Source organism: Spermophilus citellus, assembly GCF_964194105.1.
Source record: "Spermophilus citellus genome assembly, chromosome: 1".
Classification (NCBI taxonomy): Eukaryota; Metazoa; Chordata; class Mammalia; order Rodentia; family Sciuridae; genus Spermophilus; species Spermophilus citellus.
Window position 1 is genome coordinate 235,174,715 of NC_138182.1, and position 14,820 is coordinate 235,189,534.

Genomic DNA, 14,820 nt, shown 5'->3' on the forward strand with positions numbered 1-14,820 from the left:
TAAAGAGCAATCCCCAAAGTCAATAAATAGAAGATAGTCATACTAGTTAAAAATTATGTCAGTAGGGGCTGGGGTTGTGGCTCAGAGGTAGAGCACTTGTCTAGCATGCATGAGGCACTGGGTTCGATCCTCAGTACCACATAAAAAAAAATAAAATGAAATATATTGTATCCACCTATAACTAAAAATAAATATTTAAAAAAACTTATGTCAGTAAAAAGGCCTCAAACACTTTGTAATAGAGAACAAATATCTTGAAATGTCTTAAAAATAAAGGGGAGAGAACCAGACATGGTGGTGTACACCTATAATCCCAGGAGGCAGGAAGATGTCAAGTTTGAGGCCAGCCTCAGCTATTTAACAAGACCCCCAGTAAATTAGTGGAATCATGTCTCAAAATAAAAAGCCATGGGGATGTAGGTCAGAGATAAAACACCCCTGGGTTCAATCTCCTGTATCAAATAAATATATACATTTAAATAAATAAATATTTTTTAAAAGGGAAGAGAGGACTTCTAATTTTGCTCCAAGAGGAAATAGTCACATTTCTCCATATTCTTCCTTCTAAGAGCAGCTAAAAACTTTGTATCTAATATGTAAAATACATGTTAGAAAAAAAATCTGAGAGGTGGATAGCTGATGGCAGACTGGCTATGGGACTTAGGACCCCAAAATTATACCATATTTTTTTTTTTTTTGCTTTATGTATACCAGAGTGGTTGCTGGATAAGCATGCAACCCAGAAAATACCAACTGGAGAAGAAAAAAGTCCCCTCAAATCTTGCTTAATCAAAAGGATGAGGAAAAAGGGCTGGGAATGTGGCTCAATTAAATATTAAAAAAAAATAGTAGAGTGCTTGCCGAGTGTGCTAAAGGCCTTGGGTTCAAACCCCAGTAATGCCATTTAAACAACAACAACAACAACATATATTGTACTTACTTCTACTCCTGTCAGAAAGGACCAAATGGCAAACCTCAACTTCTACCCTGGTCTAGCTCTAATGTGATGTCTGTTCCTGAGATGATAAGAGAAGACTGAATAGTGTTGAGACTTTCATTCCTGCTGGCAGTAAGAAAGCCTATGGTGATCCTGAACTTACAAACCTGCCCAATTGCCCTGAGGCAACCCCCACCTTTCACTTTGTGAGAGGAGTCTGAGTGGGAAGTCAGAAATTTCATCTACCATCCAGTGGTAAGAAGGTGTCCCATTCTTGACTGCAGCATCAACAGAAGCTACCTGGGGAGTAGGAACAAGGCACCCTTACCTTTCCTAGCTAGAATGGTATTAATGGAGGCCTTTTAAAGAGACTGAAATTCTACCAGGCGTTTCTTTTTCCCTACCCCTGAGTATCAAAGAAGGCCAAGTGGAGAATCAGGACTTTCACACCTATCTACTAGTAAAGCTCCATTTTCCCTGAATAATGTCTACAGAGGCCTAATAAAATGAAAGATTTAAATAAGATCCAGAGTATTATGTCAAGAGTTTCATAATATACCACCCTAATGTCCAGGATAAATTTTACAAATCTCTTAGCATACCAAGAACCAGGAAAATCTGAACTTGAATAGGAAAAGATAATGAAAAGACACTGACATCAAGATGTCACAGAAGTCATATTTATCTGATAATGATTTTAAAACATAAAAAAATGCTTCAATGAGCAATTATAAACATACTTGAAGCAAATTAAAAATAGAAAATCTCAGCAAAGAACAGAAGATACAAAAAAGAACCCAATAGAAAATTTAAACTGGAAAGTAGAATAATCAAGTGAAAGACTCAATGAGCTTAAAAGCAAAATGAAGAGGAAAGAGGAAAGAATGAGTGAACTCAAAGACACAACTATAGAAAAACTATCGTATCAGATCTGGACATAGTAGCTCACACCTATAGTTTGAGCACTTAGGAGGCATAGGCAGAAGGATCAATTGAGTCCTGGAGTTCTAGACCAGTGTGGGCTGCACAGCAAAACCTTGTCTCAAAAATCCCCCCAAAAAGAAAAAGAAGTGACTTGATCTGATCAACAGAGAAAATATGATTAGTTCAAGTGAACAGAACCTCACAGACATGAGGCAACATAATAAAAGATCTAACAATTGTGCTATCAAAGTCTCAGAAGGCAAGGGGAAACTTAGTGAGGCTTGAAACAATGGCTGAACATTTCCCACATTTTGTAAAAAAAAAAAAAAAGCATAAATCAAGATATGCAAAAAACTGAGTGAATACTGGCTCTGAATAGGATGAGAATCAGAGTAGATGACCAGAGAGAAGTGACCTAACATTTTTTAATTGCTCAAAGAACTGTCAGACCTGAATCGTGTATCTAGCAAAATTACCCTATAGGACTCAAGAGGAAATAATACCATTCTGGATGAAGGAAAAGAGACTTACTCTAAAAGAATGACTGAAGAATGTTATGGAAACATGAAATCATAAAAGATGAAGATCAGGAAGGAAGAAAAAATGACAGAAAAAAACAAAAATATGACCAAATACAATAGATGTTTCTTGAAGTTTCTAAGTTATGTGTGAATGGTTGAGTCAAAAAGTATAACAGTGAGATTGGAAGAATTGTCCATGACAAAGCATCTACTTATTATGCACAAGACCCTGGATTCAAACCTCAGGACAAATACACACACACACATGATGTTTTTGTTGTTGTTGTTGTTGTTCTTTTAGACATACATGACAGTGGAGTGTATTTTGACATACTATACATACATGGAGTATGACTTATTATAATTAGGATCCTCTTCTTGTGGTTGTACATGATATGGAGTTATCCTGGTCGTGTATTCATATATAAGGATAGGAAAGTTATATCTTATTCATGCTAGTATCTTTCCTATTCCCCTCCATCCTCCCTTCCCTTCATTCCCCTTTGTTAAATCTGATGGATTTCTATTCTCCCCCTCTCCACCCTCCTTTGTTGTGGGTTAGCATCCATATATCAGAACATTTGGTCTTTGATTTTTTGGGACTGGCTTATTTCACTTATGATATTCTCCAGTCCCATCCATTTACCAGCAAATGCTATAATTCCATTCTTCTTTATGGGTAATATTCCATTGTGTATATAAACCACATTTTCTTTATCAATTCATCTGTTGAAGGGTATCTATGTTGGTTCCAAAGCTTAGCTATTGTGAATTAAGCTGCTATAAACATTGAGGTGGCTGCATCTTTGTAATATGATGATTTTAAGTTCTTTGGGTCTTAACCAAGGAATGCAATAACAGGATCAAATGGTACTTCTATTCCAAGTTTTCTATGGAATCTCTGTACTGCTTTCCAGAGTGGTTGCATCAGTTTGCAGTCCCACCATCAATTTATGAGTGAACCTTCTTCACATCCTCACCAACATTTATTGTTACATATATTCTTGATAAAAGCACTCCATTCTGACTATAGTGATATGAAATTTCAGTGTAGTTTAATTTGCATTCCTCTAATTGCTAGGGATATTGAACATTTTTCATGTATTTGTTAACCATTCATATTTTTTCTTCTGTGATGTGCTTGTCCAATTCCTTTGCCCATTTATTGATTGGGTTATTTATTTTTTGATGTTAAGTTTTTTTGAATTTTTTATATGTCCTGGTGATAAATGCTCTGAGGTGCAGGTGGCAAAGATTTTCTTCCATTCTGTAGGCTCTCTGTTCATGTTCTTGACTGTTTCCTTTTTTGCGAAGAGCTTTTTAGTTTGAAACCATCCCATTTATTGATTCTTGATTTTACTCCTATTCTTTAGCAGTCTCATTGAGGAAGTCAGTTCCTAAACCAACATGATGGAGATTTGGACCTACTTCTTCTTCTAGTAGGAATAGGATCTGTGGTCTAATGCCTGGGTTCTTGATCCACTTTTCCACTTTGAGTTGAATTTTGTGCAGGGTGAGAGATAGGAGTGCAATCACTCCTATGTCATTTTTTAATGATGTAGAGGAAATATTTAAGACAATTCCACTCATAGAGAAGGGCAAATAAAAAAAGGGAAGTAAAATTTTACTTCAAAGTGGTGAAATATGATAACCTGTAGACTCTGATAAGTTATGTGTTTACATTATATGTTATGTAAGTGTCATTAATAAAGCAACCAGCCTCTCTATATAAGGATTGTATAGAGGTTTTATACATATAAAAATGTACTAAGAAACCCCTAGGTAAAAACTGAATTGAAATTCTTAAAAAAATGCTTAAATGGCTCACAGCAAAGGAGGAAAAAATACACATACATACATAGAGAAGTAAAAAATGGAGAAGAAAAATAAGTAAAATGGTAGACTTACATCTTAAACAATCAATAATTACATTAAATGTAAATAGTTTAGAGGCTATGACTGTGGCTCAGTTGTAGAGCACTTGCCTAGCATGTGTGAGGCACTGGATTTTATTCTCAGCACCACATAAAAATAAATAAAATAAAGGCACATCAACAATTTTAAAAAATGGTCTATATATATCAATTAAAAGACAGAAATGGTAAAGTAGATTGGAAAAAAATGACCCAACTATATGCAATAGCCTTATGTTGAATTTTAAAAGGCCAATCTTAAAAGGTTACTATGATAGTCAATTTAAGTGTCAACTTGACTGGACTGGGAGCTGCCTAGAGAATTGATAAAGCCTTCCTGCTAGATGTGTCTGTAAGGTTGTTTTCAGAAAAGATTGGTGGTACATGAGCAAATTTGAGTGGGTAACACTAGGCCTCAATGTGGGCAGGCATGGGGTGGGCGAAGCAGTGTATGTTTCTCCTGCTTCTACTCTTGGACATAAGAGTTCTGGTTCTTTGACTTATGGGTTCTGGGACTTGCAGCATTGGTCCTCCATGTGTTCTTGGCCTTTTTGACTTGAAGTGGGGGCATCTTGGTCTCCCTGGTTCTGAGGCTACTAGCTTCTTTGATGTTCCAGTTTGCAGAAGACATGTTTTGGAATTTTTCAGCTTCTGTGATTGTGTGAAGCCAATAATCTCCTAATAAATCCCCTCTTAAATATATACATTCCCTTGGTTCTGTTTTTTGGAAAACTCTGATTATTACAATCACATGCTGTATCATTCCATTTATATAATAGTCTGTAAATGATAAAATTATAGGGATGGAAAATAGATTAGTCATTACCAGATTTAAAGATGGTATGATGGAAAGAAGTATGATTAAAGAGGTAACATGGGGGAGTTTGCTGATGATAGACTGCTCTTTGCCTTAATTACAATGTTGTTTACATGTGATAAAATTACATAGAAATATATATACATTGTATCAATGTTAATTTTCTGGGTTTTGTATTGCATTGTAGTTACCTAAGATGTAACCATTGGGGGGAACTGAGTGAGGAGGTACTTATAACTTTCTCTGTACTAACTTTGCAATTTCTTGTTAATCTATCATTCCTTAAAGATTTTAAAAAGTCTAAAAAGGAGTGACTTTAAAGCATTAGAATAAAAAGAGACTATAAAATAGGCAAATTTCAAGAAGAAGCACAAAGATCTTCAAGAAATGAAAAGTTTAATCCTAAAATTAAAAACTCAATGAATGAATTAAAGAATAGACTAGAAGATGAAAAGATAATGAGGGAAATGGAAGATCTGATATAAATATAAAGGAGCATATATAGATGAAGATTAAAACATGAAATATTTTAAGAGATATGGGAAATAGAATAAAAGGGTCATATACATATAAAAATAAATGTCCTATCTGGGAAGAGGGCAAGAATGAAAAAAAAAGAGCTATATTCAAAGAGTTGGTAGCTGAGAAATTCATAGACCTGATGAAGAAATTAAATACTCAAATTTAGGAAGCATAGGGAATCACAAAAAAAGAGTTTTAAAAAATCTACATTCAGGCTGGGTGTGGTGGCCTATACCTGTAATCCCAGAGGCTTGGGAGGTGGAGGCAGGAGGATCGAAAGTGCAAAGTCGAGCCTCAACAATTTAGGGAGGCGTTAAGCAACTCAGTGAGACCCTGTCTTAATAAAATACAAAATATGGCTAGGGATATGGCTCAGTGGTCAAGTGCCCCTGTGTTCAATCCCCAGTATCCAAAAAAAAAAAAAAAAAATTGCATTTAAAAGATCCACATCCAAATATATCATAGTAAAAATTTAGAACACTAGCTAGGCTCAGTGGTACCTGCCCATAATCCCAGCAACTCAGAAGGCTGAGGCAGAAGAATTGCAAATTTAAAGCCAGCCTCAGCAACTCAGTAAGGTCCTATGCAACTTAAAAATAAAAAAAGGGCTGGAGATGTGGTTCAGTGGGTAAGCAATCCTGGGTTCAATCCTCGGTAAAAAAAATAAAATAAACAACAACAACAAAACAGGGTAGAAACAAGAAAGAAAAAAATATCCTACCAATTAGACTGACATCAGATTTAAGAACCACAAAACTAGCTAGTGGATTGATATTTTCAAAGTGCATATTAGCTATTTTATCATTTAAAAACAAAGGCAAAATAAAACATTTTAGATAAATAAAAACAACTGAAGTTCTTAACAGCATCTGAAAGAATTAAGTATGCTTTATTGAAGGAAGAAAGTGAACATGAAAGGGAGATAGGTCTAAGTTACATCCTGGGAACAAATTTTTACTCCTCACACTTCAGATAGAGCCCTAATATCCAGAGTATACAAAGAACTCAAAAAATTAGACAATAAGAAAACAAACAACCCAATCAACAAATGGGCCAAGGACATGAACAAACACTTCACAGAGGAGGACATACAATCAATCAACAAGTACATGAAAAAATGCTCACCATCTCTAGCAGTCAAGGAAATGCAAATCAAAACCACCCTAAGATACCACCTCACCCCAGTAAGATTGGCAGCCATGATGAAGTCAAACAACAACGAGTGCTGGCGGGGATGTGGAGAAAAGGGTACTCTTGTACACTGCTGGTGGGACTGCAAACGGGTGCGGCCAATTTGGAAAGCAGTATGGAGATTCCTGGGAAAGCTGGGAATGGAACCACCATTTGACCCAGCTATTGCCCTTCCCGGACTATTTCCTGAAAACCTTAAAAAAGCACACTACAGGGATACTGCCACATCGATGTTCATAGCAGCACAATTCACAATTGCTAGACTGTGGAATCAACCCAGATGCCCTTCAATAGATGAATGGATAAAAAAATGTGGCATTTATACACCATGGAGTATTACGCAGCACTAAAAAATGACAAAATCACGGAATTTGCAGGGAAATGGATGGCACTAGAGCAGATTATGCTTAGTGAAGCTAGCCAATCCCTAAAAAACAAATACCAAATGTCTTCTTTGATATAATGAGAGCAACTAAGAACAGAACAGGGAGGAAGAGCAGGAAGAAAAGATTAACATTAAACAGAGGCATGAGGCGGGAGGGAAAGGGAGAAAAAAAGGGAAATCACATGGAAATGGAGGGAGACCCTCATTGTTATACAAAATTACATATAAGAGGTTATGAGGGGAATGGGATAACAAACATGGAGGGAAATGAATTACAGTAGGTGGGGTAGAGAGAGAAGATGGGAGGGAGGGGAGGGGGGATAGTAGAGGATAGGAAAGGTAGCAGAATACAACAGTCACTAATATGGCAGTATGTAAAAATGTGATGTGTAACCGATGTGATTCTGCAATCTGCAATCTGTATTTTGGGTAAAAATGGGAGTTCATAACCCACTTGATTCTAATGTATGAAATATGATTTGTCAAGAGCTTTGTAATGTTGTGAACATCCAATTAAAAAAAGAGCTAAATGTATTTAAATTCTATAAATATTTATAAAATATTATTTGGGATTTTATTGAGCTGTGCTGTGTGACCTCTGTAGGATCATACACAACAGCTTGGTAGAGGTGGGATGGATTGGGAAATAAGAATGAAATTCCCAGGAGGCAATTATATGTGCATAAAAGCATTTTAAAATGTGTATTGTTTACTAGGAAATTTGAGATACTGATAAACTTAGGGTTCAATTAATTATACTTGTGAAGATTTAAGAAAAATGATGAAAAGAAAATAGAGTGAACAACTTTAAAACAAATAGTGGAAAAAGTGAATTTTAAAAATACCAAGATCCTTTAGTCAAAGGAGAATAGAAAAGAAAGAAATACAAATTAAGTTAGAGAAAGCAGAACAAATAGCACAAAATAATTTGATAAAACTTAATACCAAATCTTACTTTGAATGTAGATGCAAAATCCAAAATAAAGTAACAAAAAATAATTCATAGTTGTAGTAACTATAATTTCATTCCTTTCCTCTTAGTATTAGTGCTATTATTGTCAGATCTTTTATTTCTATTGTGGAAATCTTTTTTCTTCAGTACTGTGGATTGAACCTAGGCTCTACACATGCTAGACAAGCACTGAACCACTCAACTGCATTACTGGCTCTTTTTATGTTGAGACAGAATCTCACTAAGTTTCCCAGATTGTCTTTTATCTTGCCATCCTCTTGCCTCAGTCTCCCCACTAGCTAGGAATAGGGGTGTGTGCCACCGTTCCTGGCTAGCTTGACTTTAAAAGAGATTATTATAATAAAAAAAATTGACACGGGTTAATTTTAGTAAATATTTTATTCATATTTGAAGCAAAAGGACAATATTCCTGGTTGTTCCAGCATAGTCCCAGTTTATACTTGTGTCCATATAATTATTAATATTGCTATCTATAAATATTCAAGCATATATAATGTTTCTGAAAGAGTTGTGTTAAAATCTCCTACTATCCTCTACTTTTTTAGATTTATCTGTTTCTGCCATTAATGTCATTTTGCTTTATAAAATTTTGGATTATGTAGGTGGAAACAATACCTTTATTTTATTTATTTATATGTGGTGCTGAGGATCCAACCCAGTGCCTCACACGTGTTAGATGAGCGCTGTACTGCAGAGCCACAATGCCAGCCCCGGTTTATGTTTTTATGTACCAGAAATGGAGACTTGCTATACTTTCCTGGAAAATTGAATCCTGAATTAATATTAGGTATCCATCATTTTATTAATACTGTTTTGGCTTAAAAATAACTTTTTCTGTATCAATATATCTATAGCAGCTTGACTTTTTTTTTTTCCTTTTTACTGGCACATTTCCTTTATTTGTATTTATGGTAAGCAAACATCTTCTACCCCCAATGATTCCTTCTTATGATATGGATGTTTTTGTGTTTTCCCCTTTCCATTGAGAGTAGGCTGAAATTTGTGACTTGCTTGTAATGAAAAAAACAGCAAAGGGATGGTACAACACTTCTGAGATAAGTTACAGAAGGCAGTGAATTCTGTCTCGCTGGCACTCTTATTCTTACTCTTTGCTTTCTTTAATGAAGCCAACATACATATTATGATCTTCCACATGTAGAGGTCCATGTATTAATAAACTAAAAGTGGCTGGCTACTGAAAAACAATTGCTGAGGAAGTAAATATTGCCAATAATGACTGAGAACTTGGAAGTGGACCCTGACCCAGCTGAATCTTGAGATGTCTACAGCCCTGGCCAACAATTTGATTATAACCTGTGAGAGTCCTTAGCACAGATAACCCATCCAAGCTGCACCCCAACCCCATAGAAACTATGAAGTAATAAATGTGTTTTGCTTTAAGTTGCTAAGTCTTAGGATATTTTGTTATGGAGCAATATATTAGTCTAGCATTTATGTAATTATTGATATATTTAGGATTGAATCTGCAATCAGTCAGATGTAAATATGTTTTCTATTTGTCTGACTGGTTTTATGTTCCCTTATCTTCTTTTGAATATTTTTTTATGTATTTTTGCCATCTACTAACCTTGTTGGTACACATTCTTTTGCTGTTCTACTTAATGATTTCTTTAGAGATTAAAGCATGAATGTGTAACAGCAATATATCAATCCTAGGACACTCTACCACATTTTTCTCCCTCCCAACTGCTGTACTATGCCATAATTCATTTTAATTGCTTATATATTTAAAACTTCAGAAGTGATTGTTGTTGTTATTATTATTATTATTTTATATTATCAGTAGTCATTTAAATTTACCCATGTACTTATCAATTTGTTAGTCTTTATTCCTTCCTAAAGATCTGGTCTTCCAAATAGGATCGTTTCCCTTAGTCTGAGAAATAATCCCTTTAGTATTTCTTATAGTTTGAATGTGCTGCCAACAAATTGTTCCAGATTTAGATTTTCTCAAAATATTTTTAGTTGATGTTCATTTTTGTTGGATATTTTAATTGGAAATTTTAGCTTGACATTTTCAAGGTACCATTAAATTGATGAGAAGTCAGTTGTGCTGATTCCCCCCTTTTAATGTAATATTTCTAGCTTCTTTTTAGATTTTCTCAATGGACATTTTTAGCCATTATCTCTGCAGATATTTTTCTGCCCTAATCCCTCTTCCTCATGGAAAAGCCAATTGCATTTTAGACCTTTTTTCTATATTTCCCACTCATACATCTCTTATAATCTTTTCTATATTTTACATTCATTTTTTATCTTCGAGCTTCTTTTTAAATATTTTATTCTGAGCCATCTTCCAGTTTGTTCTCTTTTCATTTGTCTAATCTATTATTACATTTATACTTTGAGTTTTAATGCTATTTAATAATTTTTTTATTCTAGAATCTGTTTTTTCTTTAGCTTATAGTCTTCTGTTGAAATTCTTGGTCTTATCTTTGAAACATAGTTATTTTAAGTCTATGTTTGATAACTACTTTATCTAGTCTTCCTGTATATTTCCATTACATGTGATTTGTTGTTGTTGTTTTCCATGCTGGGGAGTGAACCTGGGCCTTACATATGCAAGGCAAATGCTCTACTACTGACCTACATTCCCTGCATTTGCTGTTTTTAATCTTATAGATTTATGTCTTGGGGGACTACTTTAGTTTGTATGGTTTACAGAATGCCTTCAATGGCAAATAATAAAACAGCAGACCCAATTGTATGTAAATAACAGTTTTTTTTTTTTTTTTTTTGGTCATATCACTTCCTTAGTTGATTTAATGGCTTAAGAATATTGGGGCTCTGAGTGGTTTCTCTAATTCTGTTAGTCTTTCCTTCATTGTAGCAACATGGCTGCAGAAGTTCTTAACTGTATTCTCATAATCTTCTATCTTGCAGTTAAATAAAGTCAGAAAAGGAAAGGTAGAAGAAAAATATTTGAAAGAAAAAGATCACTAAAAATTTTAAGGGATTTTAGATTTTAAAAAATTTCTACTGGGCTGGAGTTGTGGCTCAGAGGTAGAGCGTTTACCTAGCATGCATGAGGCACTGGGTTCGATCCTCAGCACCACATACAAATAAAATAAAGATATTGTGTACACCTATAATTAAACAACTAATAAATATTTTTTAAAAATTTAAAAAAATAATTTCTAGTGCAATTATAACTCATTCAGAGTTTAATTTAAGTTTGTTTCATCTATTTCATTAAAAATAATATATGGTTCTATCACAAAACCATTTTCTTGCTCTTAGAAGTACTAAATATAGTATTGATATGGCAAGATATTAATAAAGGATGTATAAAGCAAGAAAAAACATGAGGGGGAACCAATAGATTAAAAAAAACATTTTAGGGGATGTAGGGGGATTGAGGAGATGTTGGTTAAAGAATATGAAATTTCACTTAAGAGAATTAAGTTCAAGAGATCTATTGTACATCAGGGTTATTATAGGTAATAACATACTGAACACTTGAAAATTGCAAAATAGATTTTTAGTGTTCTCACCACACAAAAAAACGATATGTGAGGTGATACATATGCTAAATAGCTTGTTTTAGTCATTCCACCATGTATGTATACATATATATCATGTTGTACACCATAAATATATGTAATTTTTAGTAGTTGATTAAAATAAAATGAAAAATATAAAGAGACTAAAAATATGATGGTTCCATGGTCAAGTTCACCTTGTGAAATGTCATTAGAATTCTCACTTATCATCAAACTATGTACTTATTTATCCATTTTTTTCTAAATGAATATTCTACGCCAATCAAAAGTTTACTTGAAAAACAGATTAAAGATTATAGGCAGGAAGCTGAGGCAGGAGGATTGCAAGTTTAAAGACAGCCTCAGCAACTTAGCAATACTGATTACGTTGGTGATCATTATACTTTTCCTACTTTTGTATATCTTCAAAATTTTCTATAATACAATTAAAGTGTTCACATACACACATATATTTAAAACTGACATTTCATCATTACTCACACTAATAATTTTTTATCCTTATAGTTCTTAATCATGTAGAGACAAGGAATCTGTTGGAAATTTTTCATTACTCTGTTTAGACGCAGGATGGCACTCTTTGAATAAGTAATTAGCCAAAGTTCCTTTCTCTCTGAATATGCTCCTCTACAATTGTTGCCACTTCCTAGGGCAGTTTATCTTGTATGAAAGTAAAACTTTTCCGGTAGCTTATATAGATTACTACTGACACGGTAACTTCATTTTTCTGTGCTGGCTGCACTGATCTACTGCCAGTTCTTGGAAATTTAAGGGAAAGTTTAGTTTGTCTGTTTAACAGGTGATTCTATGCAAAACCAGCTCTGTGCTCACTCTTAAGATTTTTGCTATTTAAAATTATTATGAGACTTAGCCACCTCATATTTTACACACACACACACACACACACACACACACACACGAATGAACCACTTTTATATTAAATTGTTGATTTCAACCACAGAACAAATTCCTATGTTTTATATGGCATTTAGCCAGATACTACTGATTAAGGTCAAGATGAGACTATTAGCTGTGTGGACAGATGCTTTCCCCTTTCAACCCTCAAAGAAGATTGACTGTTTGTTATTGGACATTCAGTCTGATTCATGCCTTCTTTTAGCCAACTATTCATGGATTCACCAAATGAATTACACCTACTACCTCCGGCGTAGGAAGAGGAAAAAAAATCAAATGGGCAATAATGTTAGCAGGAGCTAGAAATTTAAGAGCCAGTATTTAGAAAGGTCCTCCTCCCTCTCCCCTTCCCTCCGGTCCAATTCCCCTTGCTGGTTCTGGCCATCGGAAATTGACTTGGCGTTAACTAAAGACTGGAATTTCAAGGCGTCAATTTTCCCCTCCCCCCAGCCTCAGAAACTCTTAAAACAGCTCCCTACCCTGCACTCCACTGTAGAGACGATAAATGATGCAGCAGATCACACCACTGAAAGGCAACATTTGTTCTGAGCTATTTTCACGGTTTTTTTTCCCCCTCTTTCTAATTTGTGTGCCAGACTGTGTGCTTCCTTAGGACATGAAAAATACATTGGGCATTTTCTTCCCCAGTTTAAAGCCTGGGTTTTTCTCCTAGCAAATGAAAGTGAAAGTGCTACATTGTAGTGGTATTTTATCTTTAAAGGCTGGACTGGCAGCTGGTGTGTATGGGGGTGGGGGGTAGGAGGGAGAGATCTGAAAGCTTGAAGAAACCAGTTTTGAGGTTTTGTTTGTTTATCTTGAGATCTCAGCAGGGTCTCTCTCCCCCCTCTTACCTTTTTTTGGGGGGTGGGGGAAGGGTGGAGGGAGTCTGATTTCGTGTTTATTTTCATTTGGGCAGTCATTGAAGTTTCATTCATTTTAGTACTGACCTAAAAAAAAATTTAAAAAAAGACACTTGTAGCTTTCCCTGGTTGCACTTTAAAACACCATCCAGTCTCACCCTCATCTGGAAATAATGCAAGCTTCTTTCTTCCCCGCTCCCTCCTCCCTGCCTTTTTTTTTTTTTTCTTTTAAAGCCCTACATAACCTGAAGTCGATAATCAGATGGAAAATGTGCAGGTCTTAGTTTACTTTCCTTTTTGGTGGTAACCTTACTTGTTGAAGTATATATAAAAACACAGAGGCGTTTTGAACACATGTAGCTACCGAGTCTTGAAATCTGTCTGCTCTACAGATCTAAAGTTTGCTGTGTTTCCTCAAAGGCAATGTTTATGTGTAACTTTTATCATTTTTTTACTGTAGGAATTTTTTTTAAATAGTGAATAACACCGAAGATCTTTACAGTGACATTAGTTCATCTAAAATCACTCATCCTCTGCCTCCCCCTTTCCTTTTTCCAAGAAACACTAGGTTAGAATTTCTAAAAGAGGTTAGAGGAGGAGGAAAGAGGCGGAGTGGGTTAGGGGAGAGAGGTTAGAGGGGCCAGAATTTCTCTCATTCACAGGGTGGAAAAGTTGACATTGTCTAAGCCCTTCTGAATGGCTGGTAGTTTGTTACCCCGATTGTACCTCTACTTCCCCTCCCCCTCCACGTGACGACCCAGGACACATGCGCACCCGATGCAGCCCAGGCACATCTGCAGACTGACGTCAGTGTGCTCTGCCTCTGAGGAAAAAGCTGCCAAAATTTTCTTCTCCAATTCAAGTTGGCTGGGGGCCGGTAGTGAGATCTAGGGCTACTTCAACAAAACTTTGCTGCCCTTCCTGCTCCTCTTGTCTTCTTTTCTCCTGATACCTTTTGATGCTCTGCACATGTTATTTGCATAGCAAAGGCACTAAGCTGTCCAGGAAGAGAAGGCACCACTTCCACCCCCAATAAGTCTTTTCCCCCTTTCTTTCTTTTGCCTTTCTTTTTTTGGGGGGTGGGGGGGGCGGTGAGGAAGAGAAAGGGGGTTTGCAAAGGCACATCTCAGGTTGATAGCCTGGATGTATTGAAGGCATCTCTTTTTCTGCCAAATCGGAAAGTCCGTTCTCTAAAGCCTGGGTTAGCCAGACTATAAGGTTTTATTCTGGCTGCAGAATAACTGGCTGGTGTGGCTTTGCAAAGGAGGGGGGAGGCAAAAAAAAAAAAGTTAGTAGAGGAGAGGGAGTACGTGAGTCGTCCAGTGCAAATCTCTATTGTTT